Genomic DNA, 16,776 nt, shown 5'->3' with positions numbered 1-16,776 from the left:
TCCGTGAATGCACACGCGACAGTTCTTTTGACAGCCTGGAAACCATCACAGCCAAGGGCTCAAGAAGTCTTCGGGGTGCTCGAGAAGGTGTCTGCCGTAGCACCCCTAACGAAATAGCGGCGTTTCCCGCAGTCGTGATTGCAAATCATAGCAGCAAAAGCAATCACTTTCTTAGCAGCAGGGAGTGCGAGCCCAGCGGCAGCTCTACATGAAGGTACCAATAGCCCAGGAAGGCCGCCGACCGCGGGAATTCGCGCCGCCCCCATCCCGCCAGCCTACACGAGACTTTCCAGAGCACCCTGGACCACATCGAGGGACCCAGTGCACTGAAATAATAGTCATTTGCCACGTCAGATGGCTCGTTGGTCTAGGGGTATGATTCCTGCTTTGGGTGCAGGAGGTCCCGGGTTCAAATCCCGGACGAGCCCTAGCGTTTTGTGCAAACTGGTCGCACGTGAGTGGCCGAGTCGACGCAAAATGCTCGGCGTCAGTATCAAATGAAATTCATATTTGATGTGAGCAATTGACACTGATCTGACGTGTGAAGGCGATTACGAAGGTTTTTGGGTACAGATGGTAGCAGATGCATGTTAGTATGTCTTGTTTTTAATGATAAAAAAGTGTTTCCGCCCGGGATCGACACGGGGACCTTCTGCGTGTTAGGCAGACGTGATAACCGCTACACCACGGAAACTACTTGTGTGCGCCTTACATTAGAGACAACTCGTGCTGGTGTTGTCATCGTTACTAAGAAATTAAATAAATGCGCTACTTGCAGAACAAAGGTACATGCAGAAGATCCTCACATGTCGTGGCTCACTGGAGTACAATACGACATAGGCAGGAAAATACTGTTCCCGCCCGGGATCGAACCGAGGACCTTCTGCGTGTGAAGCAGACGAGATAACCGCTACACTACGGAAACTGCGGACTTCAAGAGCCCATCTCCGTTCACTCGCAATTACCTCAGCCTCTCTCCCGTCCGTGAATGCACACGCGACAGTTCTTTTGACAGCCTGGAAACCATCACAGCCAAGGGCTCAAGAAGTCTTCGGGGTGCTCGAGAAGGTGTCTGCCGTAGCACCCCTAACGAAATAGCGGCGTTTCCCGCAGTCGTGATTGCAAATCATAGCAGCAAAAGCAATCACTTTCTTAGCAGCAGGGAGTGCGAGCCCAGCGGCAGCTCTACATGAAGGTACCAATAGCCCAGGAAGGCCGCCGACCGCGGGAATTCGCGCCGCCCCCATCCCGCCAGCCTACACGAGACTTTCCAGAGCACCCTGGACCACATCGAGGGACCCAGTGCACTGAAATAATAGTCATTTGCCACGTCAGATGGCTCGTTGGTCTAGGGGTATGATTCCTGCTTTGGGTGCAGGAGGTCCCGGGTTCAAATCCCGGACGAGCCCTAGCGTTTTGTGCAAACTGGTCGCACGTGAGTGGCCGAGTCGACGCAAAATGCTCGGCGTCAGTATCAAATGAAATTCATATTTGATGTGAGCAATTGACACTGATCTGACGTGTGAAGGCGATTACGAAGGTTTTTGGGTACAGATGGTAGCAGATGCATGTTAGTATGTCTTGTTTTTAATGATAAAAAAGTGTTTCCGCCCGGGATCGACACGGGGACCTTCTGCGTGTTAGGCAGACGTGATAACCGCTACACCACGGAAACTACTTGTGTGCGCCTTACATTAGAGACAACTCGTGCTGGTGTTGTCATCGTTACTAAGAAATTAAATAAATGCGCTACTTGCAGAACAAAGGTACATGCAGAAGATCCTCACATGTCGTGGCTCACTGGAGTACAATACGACATAGGCAGGAAAATACTGTTCCCGCCCGGGATCGAACCGAGGACCTTCTGCGTGTGAAGCAGACGAGATAACCGCTACACTACGGAAACTGCGGACTTCAGGAGCCCATCTCCGTTCACTCGCAATTACCTCAGCCTCTCTCCCGTCCGTGAATGCACACGCGACAGTTCTTTTGACAGCCTGGAAACCATCACAGCCAAGGGCTCAAGAAGTCTTCGGGGTGCTCGAGAAGGTGTCTGCCGTAGCACCCCTAACGAAATAGCGGCGTTTCCCGCAGTCGTGATTGCAAATCATAGCAGCAAAAGCAATCACTTTCTTAGCAGCAGGGAGTGCGAGCCCAGCGGCAGCTCTACATGAAGGTACCAATAGCCCAGGAAGGCCGCCGACCGCGGGAATTCGCGCCGCCCCCATCCCGCCAGCCTACACGAGACTTTCCAGAGCACCCTGGACCACATCGAGGGACCCAGTGCACTGAAATAATAGTCATTTGCCACGTCAGATGGCTCGTTGGTCTAGGGGTATGATTCCTGCTTTGGGTGCAGGAGGTCCCGGGTTCAAATCCCGGACGAGCCCTAGCGTTTTGTGCAAACTGGTCGCACGTGAGTGGCCGAGTCGACGCAAAATGCTCGGCGTCAGTATCAAATGAAATTCATATTTGATGTGAGCAATTGACACTGATCTGACGTGTGAAGGCGATTACGAAGGTTTTTGGGTACAGATGGTAGCAGATGCATGTTAGTATGTCTTGTTTTTAATGATAAAAAAGTGTTTCCGCCCGGGATCGACACGGGGACCTTCTGCGTGTTAGGCAGACGTGATAACCGCTACACCACGGAAACTACTTGTGTGCGCCTTACATTAGAGACAACTCGTGCTGGTGTTGTCATCGTAACTAAAAAATTAAATAAATGCGCTACTTGCAGAACAAAGGTACATGCAGAAGATCCTCACATGTCGTGGCTCACTGGAGTACAATACGACATAGGCAGGAAAATACTGTTCCCGCCCGGGATCGAACCGGGGACCTTCTGCGTGTGAAGCAGACGTGATAACCGCTACACTACGGAAACTGCGAACGGGAGGAGTCCATCTCCGTTCACTCGCAATTACCTCAGCCTCTCTCCCGTCCGTGAATGCACACGCGACAGTTCTTTTGACAGCCTGGAAACCATCACAGCCAAGGGCTCAAGAAGTCTTCGGGGTGCTCGAGAAGGTGTCTGCCGTAGCACCCCTAACGAAATAGCGGCGTTTCCCGCAGTCGTGATTGCAAATCATAGCAGCAAAAGCAATCACTTTCTTAGCAGCAGGGAGTGCGAGCCCAGCGGCAGCTCTACATGAAGGTACCAATAGCCCAGGAAGGCCGCCGACCGCGGGAATTCGCGCCGCCCCCATCCCGCCAGCCTACACGAGACTTTCCAGAGCACCCTGGACCACATCGAGGGACCCAGTGCACTGAAATAATAGTCATTTGCCACGTCAGATGGCTCGTTGGTCTAGGGGTATGATTCCTGCTTTGGGTGCAGGAGGTCCCGGGTTCAAATCCCGGACGAGCCCTAGCGTTTTGTGCAAACTGGTCGCACGTGAGTGGCCGAGTCGACGCAAAATGCTCGGCGTCAGTATCAAATGAAATTCATATTTGATGTGAGCAATTGACACTGATCTGACGTGTGAAGGCGATTACGAAGGTTTTTGGGTACAGATGGTAGCAGATGCATGTTAGTATGTCTTGTTTTTAATGATAAAAAAGTGTTTCCGCCCGGGATCGACACGGGGACCTTCTGCGTGTTAGGCAGACGTGATAACCGCTACACCACGGAAACTACTTGTGTGCGCCTTACATTAGAGACAACTCGTGCTGGTGTTGTCATCGTTACTAAGAAATTAAATAAATGCGCTACTTGCAGAACAAAGGTACATGCAGAAGATCCTCACATGTCGTGGCTCACTGGAGTACAATACGACATAGGCAGGAAAATACTGTTCCCGCCCGGGATCGAACCGAGGACCTTCTGCGTGTGAAGCAGACGAGATAACCGCTACACTACGGAAACTGCGGACTTCAAGAGCCCATCTCCGTTCACTCGCAATTACCTCAGCCTCTCTCCCGTCCGTGAATGCACACGCGACAGTTCTTTTGACAGCCTGGAAACCATCACAGCCAAGGGCTCAAGAAGTCTTCGGGGTGCTCGAGAAGGTGTCTGCCGTAGCACCCCTAACGAAATAGCGGCGTTTCCCGCAGTCGTGATTGCAAATCATAGCAGCAAAAGCAATCACTTTCTTAGCAGCAGGGAGTGCGAGCCCAGCGGCAGCTCTACATGAAGGTACCAATAGCCCAGGAAGGCCGCCGACCGCGGGAATTCGCGCCGCCCCCATCCCGCCAGCCTACACGAGACTTTCCAGAGCACCCTGGACCACATCGAGGGACCCAGTGCACTGAAATAATAGTCATTTGCCACGTCAGATGGCTCGTTGGTCTAGGGGTATGATTCCTGCTTTGGGTGCAGGAGGTCCCGGGTTCAAATCCCGGACGAGCCCTAGCGTTTTGTGCAAACTGGTCGCACGTGAGTGGCCGAGTCGACGCAAAATGCTCGGCGTCAGTATCAAATGAAATTCATATTTGATGTGAGCAATTGACACTGATCTGACGTGTGAAGGCGATTACGAAGGTTTTTGGGTACAGATGGTAGCAGATGCATGTTAGTATGTCTTGTTTTTAATGATAAAAAAGTGTTTCCGCCCGGGATCGACACGGGGACCTTCTGCGTGTTAGGCAGACGTGATAACCGCTACACCACGGAAACTACTTGTGTGCGCCTTACATTAGAGACAACTCGTGCTGGTGTTGTCATCGTTACTAAGAAATTAAATAAATGCGCTACTTGCAGAACAAAGGTACATGCAGAAGATCCTCACATGTCGTGGCTCACTGGAGTACAATACGACATAGGCAGGAAAATACTGTTCCCGCCCGGGATCGAACCGAGGACCTTCTGCGTGTGAAGCAGACGAGTTAACCGCTACACTAGGGAAACTGCGGACTTCAGGAGCCCATCTCCGTTCACTCGCAATTACCTCAGCCTCTCTCCCGTCCGTGAATGCACACGCGACAGTTCTTTTGACAGCCTGGAAACCATCACAGCCAAGGGCTCAAGAAGTCTTCGGGGTGCTCGAGAAGGTGTCTGCCGTAGCACCCCTAACGAAATAGCGGCGTTTCCCGCAGTCGTGATTGCAAATCATAGCAGCAAAAGCAATCACAACAAACACACGCGAGACAGATAGCCCAGCGGCAGCTCTACATGAAGGTACCAATAGCCCAGGAAGGCCGCCGACCGCGGGAATTCGCGCCGCCCCCATCCCGCCAGCCTACACGAGACTTTCCAGAGCACCCTGGACCACATCGAGGGACCCAGTGCACTGAAATAATAGTCATTTGCCACGTCAGATGGCTCGTTGGTCTAGGGGTATGATTCCTGCTTTGGGTGCAGGAGGTCCCGGGTTCAAATCCCGGACGAGCCCTAGCGTTTTGTGCAAACTGGTCGCACGTGAGTGGCCGAGTCGACGCAAAATGCTCGGCGTCAGTATCAAATGAAATTCATATTTGATGTGAGCAATTGACACTGATCTGACGTGTGAAGGCGATTACGAAGGTTTTTGGGTACAGATGGTAGCAGATGCATGTTAGTATGTCTTGTTTTTAATGATAAAAAAGTGTTTCCGCCCGGGATCGACACGGGGACCTTCTGCGTGTTAGGCAGACGTGATAACCGCTACACCACGGAAACTACTTGTGTGCGCCTTACATTAGAGACAACTCGTGCTGGTGTTGTCATCGTTACTAAGAAATTAAATAAATGCGCTACTTGCAGAACAAAGGTACATGCAGAAGATCCTCACATGTCGTGGCTCACTGGAGTACAATACGACATAGGCAGGAAAATACTGTTCCCGCCCGGGATCGAACCGAGGACCTTCTGCGTGTGAAGCAGACGTGATAACCGCTACACTACGGAAACTGCGAACGGGAGGAGTCCATCTCTGTTCACTCGCAATTACCTCAGCCTCTCTCCCGTCCGTGAATGCACACGCGACAGTTCTTTTGACAGCCTGGAAACCATCACAGCCAAGGGCTCAAGAAGTCTTCGGGGTGCTCGAGAAGGTGTCTGCCGTAGCACCCCTAACGAAATAGCGGCGTTTCCCGCAATCGTGATTGCAAATCATAGCAGCAAAAGCAATCACTTTCTTAGCAGCAGGGAGTGCGAGCCCAGCGGCAGCTCTACATGAAGGTACCAATAGCCCAGGAAGGCCGCCGACCGCGGGAATTCGCGCCGCCCCCATCCCGCCAGCCTACACGAGACTTTCCAGAGCACCCTGGACCACATCGAGGGACCCAGTGCACTGAAATAATAGTCATTTGCCACGTCAGATGGCTCGTTGGTCTAGGGGTATGATTCCTGCTTTGGGTGCAGGAGGTCCCGGGTTCAAATCCCGGACGAGCCCTAGCGTTTTGTGCAAACTGGTCGCACGTGAGTGGCCGAGTCGACGCAAAATGCTCGGCGTCAGTATCAAATGAAATTCATATTTGATGTGAGCAATTGACACTGATCTGACGTGTGAAGGCGATTACGAAGGTTTTTGGGTACAGATGGTAGCAGATGCATGTTAGTATGTCTTGTTTTTAATGATAAAAAAGTGTTTCCGCCCGGGATCGACACGGGGACCTTCTGCGTGTTAGGCAGACGTGATAACCGCTACACCACGGAAACTACTTGTGTGCGCCTTACATTAGAGACAACTCGTGCTGGTGTTGTCATCGTAACTAAAAAATTAAATAAATGCGCTACTTGCAGAACAAAGGTACATGCAGAAGATCCTCACATGTCGTGGCTCACTGGAGTACAATACGACATAGGCAGGAAAATACTGTTCCCGCCCGGGATCGAACCGGGGACCTTCTGCGTGTGAAGCAGACGTGATAACCGCTACACTACGGAAACTGCGAACGGGAGGAGTCCATCTCCGTTCACTCGCAATTACCTCAGCCTCTCTCCCGTCCGTGAATGCACACGCGACAGTTCTTTTGACAGCCTGGAAACCATCACAGCCAAGGGCTCAAGAAGTCTTCGGGGTGCTCGAGAAGGTGTCTGCCGTAGCACCCCTAACGAAATAGCGGCGTTTCCCGCAGTCGTGATTGCAAATCATAGCAGCAAAAGCAATCACTTTCTTAGCAGCAGGGAGTGCGAGCCCAGCGGCAGCTCTACATGAAGGTACCAATAGCCCAGGAAGGCCGCCGACCGCGGGAATTCGCGCCGCCCCCATCCCGCCAGCCTACACGAGACTTTCCAGAGCACCCTGGACCACATCGAGGGACCCAGTGCACTGAAATAATAGTCATTTGCCACGTCAGATGGCTCGTTGGTCTAGGGGTATGATTCCTGCTTTGGGTGCAGGAGGTCCCGGGTTCAAATCCCGGACGAGCCCTAGCGTTTTGTGCAAACTGGTCGCACGTGAGTGGCCGAGTCGACGCAAAATGCTCGGCGTCAGTATCAAATGAAATTCATATTTGATGTGAGCAATTGACACTGATCTGACGTGTGAAGGCGATTACGAAGGTTTTTGGGTACAGATGGTAGCAGATGCATGTTAGTATGTCTTGTTTTTAATGATAAAAAAGTGTTTCCGCCCGGGATCGACACGGGGACCTTCTGCGTGTTAGGCAGACGTGATAACCGCTACACCACGGAAACTACTTGTGTGCGCCTTACATTAGAGACAACTCGTGCTGGTGTTGTCATCGTTACTAAGAAATTAAATAAATGCGCTACTTGCAGAACAAAGGTACATGCAGAAGATCCTCACATGTCGTGGCTCACTGGAGTACAATACGACATAGGCAGGAAAATACTGTTCCCGCCCGGGATCGAACCGAGGACCTTCTGCGTGTGAAGCAGACGAGATAACCGCTACACTACGGAAACTGCGGACTTCAAGAGCCCATCTCCGTTCACTCGCAATTACCTCAGCCTCTCTCCCGTCCGTGAATGCACACGCGACAGTTCTTTTGACAGCCTGGAAACCATCACAGCCAAGGGCTCAAGAAGTCTTCGGGGTGCTCGAGAAGGTGTCTGCCGTAGCACCCCTAACGAAATAGCGGCGTTTCCCGCAGTCGTGATTGCAAATCATAGCAGCAAAAGCAATCACTTTCTTAGCAGCAGGGAGTGCGAGCCCAGCGGCAGCTCTACATGAAGGTACCAATAGCCCAGGAAGGCCGCCGACCGCGGGAATTCGCGCCGCCCCCATCCCGCCAGCCTACACGAGACTTTCCAGAGCACCCTGGACCACATCGAGGGACCCAGTGCACTGAAATAATAGTCATTTGCCACGTCAGATGGCTCGTTGGTCTAGGGGTATGATTCCTGCTTTGGGTGCAGGAGGTCCCGGGTTCAAATCCCGGACGAGCCCTAGCGTTTTGTGCAAACTGGTCGCACGTGAGTGGCCGAGTCGACGCAAAATGCTCGGCGTCAGTATCAAATGAAATTCATATTTGATGTGAGCAATTGACACTGATCTGACGTGTGAAGGCGATTACGAAGGTTTTTGGGTACAGATGGTAGCAGATGCATGTTAGTATGTCTTGTTTTTAATGATAAAAAAGTGTTTCCGCCCGGGATCGACACGGGGACCTTCTGCGTGTTAGGCAGACGTGATAACCGCTACACCACGGAAACTACTTGTGTGCGCCTTACATTAGAGACAACTCGTGCTGGTGTTGTCATCGTTACTAAGAAATTAAATAAATGCGCTACTTGCAGAACAAAGGTACATGCAGAAGATCCTCACATGTCGTGGCTCACTGGAGTACAATACGACATAGGCAGGAAAATACTGTTCCCGCCCGGGATCGAACCGAGGACCTTCTGCGTGTGAAGCAGACGAGATAACCGCTACACTACGGAAACTGCGGACTTCAGGAGCCCATCTCCGTTCACTCGCAATTACCTCAGCCTCTCTCCCGTCCGTGAATGCACACGCGACAGTTCTTTTGACAGCCTGGAAACCATCACAGCCAAGGGCTCAAGAAGTCTTCGGGGTGCTCGAGAAGGTGTCTGCCGTAGCACCCCTAACGAAATAGCGGCGTTTCCCGCAGTCGTGATTGCAAATCATAGCAGCAAAAGCAATCACTTTCTTAGCAGCAGGGAGTGCGAGCCCAGCGGCAGCTCTACATGAAGGTACCAATAGCCCAGGAAGGCCGCCGACCGCGGGAATTCGCGCCGCCCCCATCCCGCCAGCCTACACGAGACTTTCCAGAGCACCCTGGACCACATCGAGGGACCCAGTGCACTGAAATAATAGTCATTTGCCACGTCAGATGGCTCGTTGGTCTAGGGGTATGATTCCTGCTTTGGGTGCAGGAGGTCCCGGGTTCAAATCCCGGACGAGCCCTAGCGTTTTGTGCAAACTGGTCGCACGTGAGTGGCCGAGTCGACGCAAAATGCTCGGCGTCAGTATCAAATGAAATTCATATTTGATGTGAGCAATTGACACTGATCTGACGTGTGAAGGCGATTACGAAGGTTTTTGGGTACAGATGGTAGCAGATGCATGTTAGTATGTCTTGTTTTTAATGATAAAAAAGTGTTTCCGCCCGGGATCGACACGGGGACCTTCTGCGTGTTAGGCAGACGTGATAACCGCTACACCACGGAAACTACTTGTGTGCGCCTTACATTAGAGACAACTCGTGCTGGTGTTGTCATCGTAACTAAAAAATTAAATAAATGCGCTACTTGCAGAACAAAGGTACATGCAGAAGATCCTCACATGTCGTGGCTCACTGGAGTACAATACGACATAGGCAGGAAAATACTGTTCCCGCCCGGGATCGAACCGGGGACCTTCTGCGTGTGAAGCAGACGTGATAACCGCTACACTACGGAAACTGCGAACGGGAGGAGTCCATCTCCGTTCACTCGCAATTACCTCAGCCTCTCTCCCGTCCGTGAATGCACACGCGACAGTTCTTTTGACAGCCTGGAAACCATCACAGCCAAGGGCTCAAGAAGTCTTCGGGGTGCTCGAGAAGGTGTCTGCCGTAGCACCCCTAACGAAATAGCGGCGTTTCCCGCAGTCGTGATTGCAAATCATAGCAGCAAAAGCAATCACTTTCTTAGCAGCAGGGAGTGCGAGCCCAGCGGCAGCTCTACATGAAGGTACCAATAGCCCAGGAAGGCCGCCGACCGCGGGAATTCGCGCCGCCCCCATCCCGCCAGCCTACACGAGACTTTCCAGAGCACCCTGGACCACATCGAGGGACCCAGTGCACTGAAATAATAGTCATTTGCCACGTCAGATGGCTCGTTGGTCTAGGGGTATGATTCCTGCTTTGGGTGCAGGAGGTCCCGGGTTCAAATCCCGGACGAGCCCTAGCGTTTTGTGCAAACTGGTCGCACGTGAGTGGCCGAGTCGACGCAAAATGCTCGGCGTCAGTATCAAATGAAATTCATATTTGATGTGAGCAATTGACACTGATCTGACGTGTGAAGGCGATTACGAAGGTTTTTGGGTACAGATGGTAGCAGATGCATGTTAGTATGTCTTGTTTTTAATGATAAAAAAGTGTTTCCGCCCGGGATCGACACGGGGACCTTCTGCGTGTTAGGCAGACGTGATAACCGCTACACCACGGAAACTACTTGTGTGCGCCTTACATTAGAGACAACTCGTGCTGGTGTTGTCATCGTTACTAAGAAATTAAATAAATGCGCTACTTGCAGAACAAAGGTACATGCAGAAGATCCTCACATGTCGTGGCTCACTGGAGTACAATACGACATAGGCAGGAAAATACTGTTCCCGCCCGGGATCGAACCGAGGACCTTCTGCGTGTGAAGCAGACGAGATAACCGCTACACTACGGAAACTGCGGACTTCAAGAGCCCATCTCCGTTCACTCGCAATTACCTCAGCCTCTCTCCCGTCCGTGAATGCACACGCGACAGTTCTTTTGACAGCCTGGAAACCATCACAGCCAAGGGCTCAAGAAGTCTTCGGGGTGCTCGAGAAGGTGTCTGCCGTAGCACCCCTAACGAAATAGCGGCGTTTCCCGCAGTCGTGATTGCAAATCATAGCAGCAAAAGCAATCACTTTCTTAGCAGCAGGGAGTGCGAGCCCAGCGGCAGCTCTACATGAAGGTACCAATAGCCCAGGAAGGCCGCCGACCGCGGGAATTCGCGCCGCCCCCATCCCGCCAGCCTACACGAGACTTTCCAGAGCACCCTGGACCACATCGAGGGACCCAGTGCACTGAAATAATAGTCATTTGCCACGTCAGATGGCTCGTTGGTCTAGGGGTATGATTCCTGCTTTGGGTGCAGGAGGTCCCGGGTTCAAATCCCGGACGAGCCCTAGCGTTTTGTGCAAACTGGTCGCACGTGAGTGGCCGAGTCGACGCAAAATGCTCGGCGTCAGTATCAAATGAAATTCATATTTGATGTGAGCAATTGACACTGATCTGACGTGTGAAGGCGATTACGAAGGTTTTTGGGTACAGATGGTAGCAGATGCATGTTAGTATGTCTTGTTTTTAATGATAAAAAAGTGTTTCCGCCCGGGATCGACACGGGGACCTTCTGCGTGTTAGGCAGACGTGATAACCGCTACACCACGGAAACTACTTGTGTGCGCCTTACATTAGAGACAACTCGTGCTGGTGTTGTCATCGTTACTAAGAAATTAAATAAATGCGCTACTTGCAGAACAAAGGTACATGCAGAAGATCCTCACATGTCGTGGCTCACTGGAGTACAATACGACATAGGCAGGAAAATACTGTTCCCGCCCGGGATCGAACCGAGGACCTTCTGCGTGTGAAGCAGACGAGATAACCGCTACACTACGGAAACTGCGGACTTCAGGAGCCCATCTCCGTTCACTCGCAATTACCTCAGCCTCTCTCCCGTCCGTGAATGCACACGCGACAGTTCTTTTGACAGCCTGGAAACCATCACAGCCAAGGGCTCAAGAAGTCTTCGGGGTGCTCGAGAAGGTGTCTGCCGTAGCACCCCTAACGAAATAGCGGCGTTTCCCGCAGTCGTGATTGCAAATCATAGCAGCAAAAGCAATCACTTTCTTAGCAGCAGGGAGTGCGAGCCCAGCGGCAGCTCTACATGAAGGTACCAATAGCCCAGGAAGGCCGCCGACCGCGGGAATTCGCGCCGCCCCCATCCCGCCAGCCTACACGAGACTTTCCAGAGCACCCTGGACCACATCGAGGGACCCAGTGCACTGAAATAATAGTCATTTGCCACGTCAGATGGCTCGTTGGTCTAGGGGTATGATTCCTGCTTTGGGTGCAGGAGGTCCCGGGTTCAAATCCCGGACGAGCCCTAGCGTTTTGTGCAAACTGGTCGCACGTGAGTGGCCGAGTCGACGCAAAATGCTCGGCGTCAGTATCAAATGAAATTCATATTTGATGTGAGCAATTGACACTGATCTGACGTGTGAAGGCGATTACGAAGGTTTTTGGGTACAGATGGTAGCAGATGCATGTTAGTATGTCTTGTTTTTAATGATAAAAAAGTGTTTCCGCCCGGGATCGACACGGGGACCTTCTGCGTGTTAGGCAGACGTGATAACCGCTACACCACGGAAACTACTTGTGTGCGCCTTACATTAGAGACAACTCGTGCTGGTGTTGTCATCGTAACTAAAAAATTAAATAAATGCGCTACTTGCAGAACAAAGGTACATGCAGAAGATCCTCACATGTCGTGGCTCACTGGAGTACAATACGACATAGGCAGGAAAATACTGTTCCCGCCCGGGATCGAACCGGGGACCTTCTGCGTGTGAAGCAGACGTGATAACCGCTACACTACGGAAACTGCGAACGGGAGGAGTCCATCTCCGTTCACTCGCAATTACCTCAGCCTCTCTCCCGTCCGTGAATGCACACGCGACAGTTCTTTTGACAGCCTGGAAACCATCACAGCCAAGGGCTCAAGAAGTCTTCGGGGTGCTCGAGAAGGTGTCTGCCGTAGCACCCCTAACGAAATAGCGGCGTTTCCCGCAGTCGTGATTGCAAATCATAGCAGCAAAAGCAATCACTTTCTTAGCAGCAGGGAGTGCGAGCCCAGCGGCAGCTCTACATGAAGGTACCAATAGCCCAGGAAGGCCGCCGACCGCGGGAATTCGCGCCGCCCCCATCCCGCCAGCCTACACGAGACTTTCCAGAGCACCCTGGACCACATCGAGGGACCCAGTGCACTGAAATAATAGTCATTTGCCACGTCAGATGGCTCGTTGGTCTAGGGGTATGATTCCTGCTTTGGGTGCAGGAGGTCCCGGGTTCAAATCCCGGACGAGCCCTAGCGTTTTGTGCAAACTGGTCGCACGTGAGTGGCCGAGTCGACGCAAAATGCTCGGCGTCAGTATCAAATGAAATTCATATTTGATGTGAGCAATTGACACTGATCTGACGTGTGAAGGCGATTACGAAGGTTTTTGGGTACAGATGGTAGCAGATGCATGTTAGTATGTCTTGTTTTTAATGATAAAAAAGTGTTTCCGCCCGGGATCGACACGGGGACCTTCTGCGTGTTAGGCAGACGTGATAACCGCTACACCACGGAAACTACTTGTGTGCGCCTTACATTAGAGACAACTCGTGCTGGTGTTGTCATCGTTACTAAGAAATTAAATAAATGCGCTACTTGCAGAACAAAGGTACATGCAGAAGATCCTCACATGTCGTGGCTCACTGGAGTACAATACGACATAGGCAGGAAAATACTGTTCCCGCCCGGGATCGAACCGAGGACCTTCTGCGTGTGAAGCAGACGAGATAACCGCTACACTACGGAAACTGCGGACTTCAAGAGCCCATCTCCGTTCACTCGCAATTACCTCAGCCTCTCTCCCGTCCGTGAATGCACACGCGACAGTTCTTTTGACAGCCTGGAAACCATCACAGCCAAGGGCTCAAGAAGTCTTCGGGGTGCTCGAGAAGGTGTCTGCCGTAGCACCCCTAACGAAATAGCGGCGTTTCCCGCAGTCGTGATTGCAAATCATAGCAGCAAAAGCAATCACTTTCTTAGCAGCAGGGAGTGCGAGCCCAGCGGCAGCTCTACATGAAGGTACCAATAGCCCAGGAAGGCCGCCGACCGCGGGAATTCGCGCCGCCCCCATCCCGCCAGCCTACACGAGACTTTCCAGAGCACCCTGGACCACATCGAGGGACCCAGTGCACTGAAATAATAGTCATTTGCCACGTCAGATGGCTCGTTGGTCTAGGGGTATGATTCCTGCTTTGGGTGCAGGAGGTCCAGGGTTCAAATCCCGGACGAGCCCTAGCGTTTTGTGCAAACTGGTCGCACGTGAGTGGCCGAGTCGACGCAAAATGCTCGGCGTCAGTATCAAATGAAATTCATATTTGATGTGAGCTATTGACACTGATCTGACGTGTGAAGGCGATTACGAAGGTTTTTGGGTACAGATGGTAGCAGATGCATGTTAGTATGTCTTGTTTTTAATGATAAAAAAGTGTTTCCGCCCGGGATCGACACGGGGACCTTCTGCGTGTTAGGCAGACGTGATAACCGCTACACCACGGAAACTACTTGTGTGCGCCTTACATTAGAGACAACTCGTGCTGGTGTTGTCATCGTTACTAAGAAATTAAATAAATGCGCTACTTGCAGAACAAAGGTACATGCAGAAGATCCTCACATGTCGTGGCTCACTGGAGTACAATACGACATAGGCAGGAAAATACTGTTCCCGCCCGGGATCGAACCGAGGACCTTCTGCGTGTGAAGCAGACGAGATAACCGCTACACTACGGAAACTGCGGACTTCAGGAGCCCATCTCCGTTCACTCGCAATTACCTCAGCCTCTCTCCCGTCCGTGAATGCACACGCGACAGTTCTTTTGACAGCCTGGAAACCATCACAGCCAAGGGCTCAAGAAGTCTTCGGGGTGCTCGAGAAGGTGTCTGCCGTAGCACCCCTAACGAAATAGCGGCGTTTCCCGCAATCGTGATTGCAAATCATAGCAGCAAAAGCAATCACTTTCTTAGCAGCAGGGAGTGCGAGCCCAGCGGCAGCTCTACATGAAGGTACCAATAGCCCAGGAAGGCCGCCGACCGCGGGAATTCGCGCCGCCCCCATCCCGCCAGCCTACACGAGACTTTCCAGAGCTCCCTGGACCACATCGAGGGACCCAGTGCACTGAAATAATAGTCATTTGCCACGTCAGATGGCTCGTTGGTCTAGGGGTATGATTCCTGCTTTGGGTGCAGGAGGTCCCGGGTTCAAATCCCGGACGAGCCCTAGCGTTTTGTGCAAACTGGTCGCACGTGAGTGGCCGAGTCGACGCAAAATGCTCGGCGTCAGTATCAAATGAAATTCATATTTGATGTGAGCAATTGACACTGATCTGACGTGTGAAGGCGATTACGAAGGTTTTTGGGTACAGATGGTAGCAGATGCATGTTAGTATGTCTTGTTTTTAATGATAAAAAAGTGTTTCCGCCCGGGATCGACACGGGGACCTTCTGCGTGTTAGGCAGACGTGATAACCGCTACACCACGGAAACTACTTGTGTGCGCCTTACATTAGAGACAACTCGTGCTGGTGTTGTCATCGTTACTAAGAAATTAAATAAATGCGCTACTTGCAGAACAAAGGTACATGCAGAAGATCCTCACATGTCGTGGCTCACTGGAGTACAATACGACATAGGCAGGAAAATACTGTTCCCGCCCGGGATCGAACCGGGGACCTTCTGCGTGTGAAGCAGACGTGATAACCGCTACACTACGGAAACTGCGAACGGGAGGAGTCCATCTCCGTTCACTCGCAATTACCTCAGCCTCTCTCCCGTCCGTGAATGCACACGCGACAGTTCTTTTGACAGCCTGGAAACCATCACAGCCAAGGGCTCAAGAAGTCTTCGGGGTGCTCGAGAAGGTGTCTGCCGTAGCACCCCTAACGAAATAGCGGCGTTTCCCGCAGTCGTGATTGCAAATCATAGCAGCAAAAGCAATCACTTTCTTAGCAGCAGGGAGTGCGAGCCCAGCGGCAGCTCTACATGAAGGTACCAATAGCCCAGGAAGGCCGCCGACCGCGGGAATTCGCGCCGCCCCCATCCCGCCAGCCTACACGAGACTTTCCAGAGCACCCTGGACCACATCGAGGGACCCAATGCACTGAAATAATAGTCATTTGCCACGTCAGATGGCTCGTTGGTCTAGGGGTATGATTCCTGCTTTGGGTGCAGGAGGTCCCGGGTTCAAATCCCGGACGAGCCCTAGCGTTTTGTGCAAACTGGTCGCACGTGAGTGGCCGAGTCGACGCAAAATGCTCGGCGTCAGTATCAAATGAAATTCATATTTGATGTGAGCAATTGACACTGATCTGACGTGTGAAGGCGATTACGAAGGTTTTTGGGTACAGATGGTAGCAGATGCATGTTAGTATGTCTTGTTTTTAATGATAAAAAAGTGTTTCCGCCCGGGATCGACACGGGGACCTTCTGCGTGTTAGGCAGACGTGATAACCGCTACACCACGGAAACTACTTGTGTGCGCCTTACATTAGAGACAACTCGTGCTGGTGTTGTCATCGTTACTAAGAAATTAAATAAATGCGCTACTTGCAGAACAAAGGTACATGCAGAAGATCCTCACATGTCGTGGCTCACTGGAGTACAATACGACATAGGCAGGAAAATACTGTTCCCGCCCGGGATCGAACCGGGGACCTTCTGCGTGTGAAGCAGACGTGATAACCGCTCCACTACGGAAACTGCGAACGGGAGGAGTCCATCTCCGTTCACTCGCAATTACCTCAGCCTCTCTCCCGTCCGTGAATGCACACGCGACAGTTCTTTTGACAGCCTGGAAACCATCACAGCCAAGGGCTCAAGAAGTCTTCGGGGTGCTCGAGAAGGTGTCTGCCGTA

General features: G+C 51.9%; 50 non-coding genes across 50 annotated transcripts; 17 read left to right on the top strand and 33 right to left on the bottom strand.

Annotated features, from left to right (window-relative positions):
- The first annotated feature begins 356 nt into the window (after positions 1-356).
- Trnap-ugg (transfer RNA proline (anticodon UGG)) lies at positions 357-428 on the top strand. Its single transcript has one exon. It is a non-coding gene; the product is annotated as a tRNA-Pro (tRNA).
- A 193-nt stretch (positions 429-621) lies between these two features.
- Positions 622-694, bottom strand: Trnav-aac (transfer RNA valine (anticodon AAC)). Its single transcript has one exon. It is a non-coding gene; the product is annotated as a tRNA-Val (tRNA).
- A 158-nt stretch (positions 695-852) lies between these two features.
- Trnav-cac (transfer RNA valine (anticodon CAC)) lies at positions 853-925 on the bottom strand. Its single transcript has one exon. It is a non-coding gene; the product is annotated as a tRNA-Val (tRNA).
- A 412-nt stretch (positions 926-1,337) lies between these two features.
- On the top strand, positions 1,338-1,409 carry Trnap-ugg (transfer RNA proline (anticodon UGG)). The gene has a single exon. It is a non-coding gene; the product is annotated as a tRNA-Pro (tRNA).
- A 193-nt stretch (positions 1,410-1,602) lies between these two features.
- On the bottom strand, positions 1,603-1,675 carry Trnav-aac (transfer RNA valine (anticodon AAC)). The gene has a single exon. It is a non-coding gene; the product is annotated as a tRNA-Val (tRNA).
- Positions 1,676-1,833: 158 nt separating this feature from the next.
- Trnav-cac (transfer RNA valine (anticodon CAC)) lies at positions 1,834-1,906 on the bottom strand. Its single transcript has one exon. It is a non-coding gene; the product is annotated as a tRNA-Val (tRNA).
- Positions 1,907-2,318: 412 nt separating this feature from the next.
- On the top strand, positions 2,319-2,390 carry Trnap-ugg (transfer RNA proline (anticodon UGG)). Its single transcript has one exon. It is a non-coding gene; the product is annotated as a tRNA-Pro (tRNA).
- A 193-nt stretch (positions 2,391-2,583) lies between these two features.
- Trnav-aac (transfer RNA valine (anticodon AAC)) lies at positions 2,584-2,656 on the bottom strand. Its single transcript has one exon. It is a non-coding gene; the product is annotated as a tRNA-Val (tRNA).
- Positions 2,657-2,814: 158 nt separating this feature from the next.
- On the bottom strand, positions 2,815-2,887 carry Trnav-cac (transfer RNA valine (anticodon CAC)). The gene has a single exon. It is a non-coding gene; the product is annotated as a tRNA-Val (tRNA).
- A 412-nt stretch (positions 2,888-3,299) lies between these two features.
- Positions 3,300-3,371, top strand: Trnap-ugg (transfer RNA proline (anticodon UGG)). Its single transcript has one exon. It is a non-coding gene; the product is annotated as a tRNA-Pro (tRNA).
- Positions 3,372-3,564: 193 nt separating this feature from the next.
- Positions 3,565-3,637, bottom strand: Trnav-aac (transfer RNA valine (anticodon AAC)). Its single transcript has one exon. It is a non-coding gene; the product is annotated as a tRNA-Val (tRNA).
- A 158-nt stretch (positions 3,638-3,795) lies between these two features.
- Trnav-cac (transfer RNA valine (anticodon CAC)) lies at positions 3,796-3,868 on the bottom strand. Its single transcript has one exon. It is a non-coding gene; the product is annotated as a tRNA-Val (tRNA).
- Positions 3,869-4,280: 412 nt separating this feature from the next.
- Trnap-ugg (transfer RNA proline (anticodon UGG)) lies at positions 4,281-4,352 on the top strand. The gene has a single exon. It is a non-coding gene; the product is annotated as a tRNA-Pro (tRNA).
- A 193-nt stretch (positions 4,353-4,545) lies between these two features.
- Trnav-aac (transfer RNA valine (anticodon AAC)) lies at positions 4,546-4,618 on the bottom strand. Its single transcript has one exon. It is a non-coding gene; the product is annotated as a tRNA-Val (tRNA).
- Positions 4,619-5,261: 643 nt separating this feature from the next.
- On the top strand, positions 5,262-5,333 carry Trnap-ugg (transfer RNA proline (anticodon UGG)). The gene has a single exon. It is a non-coding gene; the product is annotated as a tRNA-Pro (tRNA).
- A 193-nt stretch (positions 5,334-5,526) lies between these two features.
- Positions 5,527-5,599, bottom strand: Trnav-aac (transfer RNA valine (anticodon AAC)). Its single transcript has one exon. It is a non-coding gene; the product is annotated as a tRNA-Val (tRNA).
- A 158-nt stretch (positions 5,600-5,757) lies between these two features.
- Trnav-cac (transfer RNA valine (anticodon CAC)) lies at positions 5,758-5,830 on the bottom strand. Its single transcript has one exon. It is a non-coding gene; the product is annotated as a tRNA-Val (tRNA).
- Positions 5,831-6,242: 412 nt separating this feature from the next.
- Trnap-ugg (transfer RNA proline (anticodon UGG)) lies at positions 6,243-6,314 on the top strand. Its single transcript has one exon. It is a non-coding gene; the product is annotated as a tRNA-Pro (tRNA).
- A 193-nt stretch (positions 6,315-6,507) lies between these two features.
- On the bottom strand, positions 6,508-6,580 carry Trnav-aac (transfer RNA valine (anticodon AAC)). Its single transcript has one exon. It is a non-coding gene; the product is annotated as a tRNA-Val (tRNA).
- A 158-nt stretch (positions 6,581-6,738) lies between these two features.
- Positions 6,739-6,811, bottom strand: Trnav-cac (transfer RNA valine (anticodon CAC)). Its single transcript has one exon. It is a non-coding gene; the product is annotated as a tRNA-Val (tRNA).
- Positions 6,812-7,223: 412 nt separating this feature from the next.
- Trnap-ugg (transfer RNA proline (anticodon UGG)) lies at positions 7,224-7,295 on the top strand. Its single transcript has one exon. It is a non-coding gene; the product is annotated as a tRNA-Pro (tRNA).
- A 193-nt stretch (positions 7,296-7,488) lies between these two features.
- Trnav-aac (transfer RNA valine (anticodon AAC)) lies at positions 7,489-7,561 on the bottom strand. Its single transcript has one exon. It is a non-coding gene; the product is annotated as a tRNA-Val (tRNA).
- Positions 7,562-7,719: 158 nt separating this feature from the next.
- On the bottom strand, positions 7,720-7,792 carry Trnav-cac (transfer RNA valine (anticodon CAC)). Its single transcript has one exon. It is a non-coding gene; the product is annotated as a tRNA-Val (tRNA).
- A 412-nt stretch (positions 7,793-8,204) lies between these two features.
- On the top strand, positions 8,205-8,276 carry Trnap-ugg (transfer RNA proline (anticodon UGG)). Its single transcript has one exon. It is a non-coding gene; the product is annotated as a tRNA-Pro (tRNA).
- Positions 8,277-8,469: 193 nt separating this feature from the next.
- Positions 8,470-8,542, bottom strand: Trnav-aac (transfer RNA valine (anticodon AAC)). Its single transcript has one exon. It is a non-coding gene; the product is annotated as a tRNA-Val (tRNA).
- A 158-nt stretch (positions 8,543-8,700) lies between these two features.
- Positions 8,701-8,773, bottom strand: Trnav-cac (transfer RNA valine (anticodon CAC)). Its single transcript has one exon. It is a non-coding gene; the product is annotated as a tRNA-Val (tRNA).
- Positions 8,774-9,185: 412 nt separating this feature from the next.
- Trnap-ugg (transfer RNA proline (anticodon UGG)) lies at positions 9,186-9,257 on the top strand. Its single transcript has one exon. It is a non-coding gene; the product is annotated as a tRNA-Pro (tRNA).
- Positions 9,258-9,450: 193 nt separating this feature from the next.
- On the bottom strand, positions 9,451-9,523 carry Trnav-aac (transfer RNA valine (anticodon AAC)). Its single transcript has one exon. It is a non-coding gene; the product is annotated as a tRNA-Val (tRNA).
- Positions 9,524-9,681: 158 nt separating this feature from the next.
- On the bottom strand, positions 9,682-9,754 carry Trnav-cac (transfer RNA valine (anticodon CAC)). The gene has a single exon. It is a non-coding gene; the product is annotated as a tRNA-Val (tRNA).
- A 412-nt stretch (positions 9,755-10,166) lies between these two features.
- On the top strand, positions 10,167-10,238 carry Trnap-ugg (transfer RNA proline (anticodon UGG)). Its single transcript has one exon. It is a non-coding gene; the product is annotated as a tRNA-Pro (tRNA).
- Positions 10,239-10,431: 193 nt separating this feature from the next.
- On the bottom strand, positions 10,432-10,504 carry Trnav-aac (transfer RNA valine (anticodon AAC)). Its single transcript has one exon. It is a non-coding gene; the product is annotated as a tRNA-Val (tRNA).
- Positions 10,505-10,662: 158 nt separating this feature from the next.
- Trnav-cac (transfer RNA valine (anticodon CAC)) lies at positions 10,663-10,735 on the bottom strand. Its single transcript has one exon. It is a non-coding gene; the product is annotated as a tRNA-Val (tRNA).
- A 412-nt stretch (positions 10,736-11,147) lies between these two features.
- On the top strand, positions 11,148-11,219 carry Trnap-ugg (transfer RNA proline (anticodon UGG)). Its single transcript has one exon. It is a non-coding gene; the product is annotated as a tRNA-Pro (tRNA).
- A 193-nt stretch (positions 11,220-11,412) lies between these two features.
- Trnav-aac (transfer RNA valine (anticodon AAC)) lies at positions 11,413-11,485 on the bottom strand. The gene has a single exon. It is a non-coding gene; the product is annotated as a tRNA-Val (tRNA).
- Positions 11,486-11,643: 158 nt separating this feature from the next.
- Trnav-cac (transfer RNA valine (anticodon CAC)) lies at positions 11,644-11,716 on the bottom strand. The gene has a single exon. It is a non-coding gene; the product is annotated as a tRNA-Val (tRNA).
- Positions 11,717-12,128: 412 nt separating this feature from the next.
- Positions 12,129-12,200, top strand: Trnap-ugg (transfer RNA proline (anticodon UGG)). Its single transcript has one exon. It is a non-coding gene; the product is annotated as a tRNA-Pro (tRNA).
- A 193-nt stretch (positions 12,201-12,393) lies between these two features.
- On the bottom strand, positions 12,394-12,466 carry Trnav-aac (transfer RNA valine (anticodon AAC)). Its single transcript has one exon. It is a non-coding gene; the product is annotated as a tRNA-Val (tRNA).
- Positions 12,467-12,624: 158 nt separating this feature from the next.
- Trnav-cac (transfer RNA valine (anticodon CAC)) lies at positions 12,625-12,697 on the bottom strand. Its single transcript has one exon. It is a non-coding gene; the product is annotated as a tRNA-Val (tRNA).
- Positions 12,698-13,109: 412 nt separating this feature from the next.
- On the top strand, positions 13,110-13,181 carry Trnap-ugg (transfer RNA proline (anticodon UGG)). Its single transcript has one exon. It is a non-coding gene; the product is annotated as a tRNA-Pro (tRNA).
- A 193-nt stretch (positions 13,182-13,374) lies between these two features.
- Positions 13,375-13,447, bottom strand: Trnav-aac (transfer RNA valine (anticodon AAC)). Its single transcript has one exon. It is a non-coding gene; the product is annotated as a tRNA-Val (tRNA).
- A 158-nt stretch (positions 13,448-13,605) lies between these two features.
- On the bottom strand, positions 13,606-13,678 carry Trnav-cac (transfer RNA valine (anticodon CAC)). Its single transcript has one exon. It is a non-coding gene; the product is annotated as a tRNA-Val (tRNA).
- A 412-nt stretch (positions 13,679-14,090) lies between these two features.
- Positions 14,091-14,162, top strand: Trnap-ugg (transfer RNA proline (anticodon UGG)). The gene has a single exon. It is a non-coding gene; the product is annotated as a tRNA-Pro (tRNA).
- Positions 14,163-14,355: 193 nt separating this feature from the next.
- On the bottom strand, positions 14,356-14,428 carry Trnav-aac (transfer RNA valine (anticodon AAC)). The gene has a single exon. It is a non-coding gene; the product is annotated as a tRNA-Val (tRNA).
- A 158-nt stretch (positions 14,429-14,586) lies between these two features.
- Positions 14,587-14,659, bottom strand: Trnav-cac (transfer RNA valine (anticodon CAC)). Its single transcript has one exon. It is a non-coding gene; the product is annotated as a tRNA-Val (tRNA).
- Positions 14,660-15,071: 412 nt separating this feature from the next.
- Positions 15,072-15,143, top strand: Trnap-ugg (transfer RNA proline (anticodon UGG)). Its single transcript has one exon. It is a non-coding gene; the product is annotated as a tRNA-Pro (tRNA).
- Positions 15,144-15,336: 193 nt separating this feature from the next.
- Positions 15,337-15,409, bottom strand: Trnav-aac (transfer RNA valine (anticodon AAC)). The gene has a single exon. It is a non-coding gene; the product is annotated as a tRNA-Val (tRNA).
- A 158-nt stretch (positions 15,410-15,567) lies between these two features.
- Trnav-cac (transfer RNA valine (anticodon CAC)) lies at positions 15,568-15,640 on the bottom strand. The gene has a single exon. It is a non-coding gene; the product is annotated as a tRNA-Val (tRNA).
- Positions 15,641-16,052: 412 nt separating this feature from the next.
- Positions 16,053-16,124, top strand: Trnap-ugg (transfer RNA proline (anticodon UGG)). The gene has a single exon. It is a non-coding gene; the product is annotated as a tRNA-Pro (tRNA).
- A 193-nt stretch (positions 16,125-16,317) lies between these two features.
- On the bottom strand, positions 16,318-16,390 carry Trnav-aac (transfer RNA valine (anticodon AAC)). Its single transcript has one exon. It is a non-coding gene; the product is annotated as a tRNA-Val (tRNA).
- Positions 16,391-16,548: 158 nt separating this feature from the next.
- Trnav-cac (transfer RNA valine (anticodon CAC)) lies at positions 16,549-16,621 on the bottom strand. Its single transcript has one exon. It is a non-coding gene; the product is annotated as a tRNA-Val (tRNA).
- Positions 16,622-16,776: the final 155 nt, after the last annotated feature.

Source organism: Schistocerca gregaria, chromosome 2 (assembly GCF_023897955.1).
Source record: "Schistocerca gregaria isolate iqSchGreg1 chromosome 2, iqSchGreg1.2, whole genome shotgun sequence".
NCBI lineage: Eukaryota > Metazoa > Arthropoda > Insecta > Orthoptera > Acrididae > Schistocerca > Schistocerca gregaria.
The sequence above is the reverse complement of the archived record's forward strand: the minus strand, read 5'-3'. Positions and strand labels throughout refer to the sequence as shown.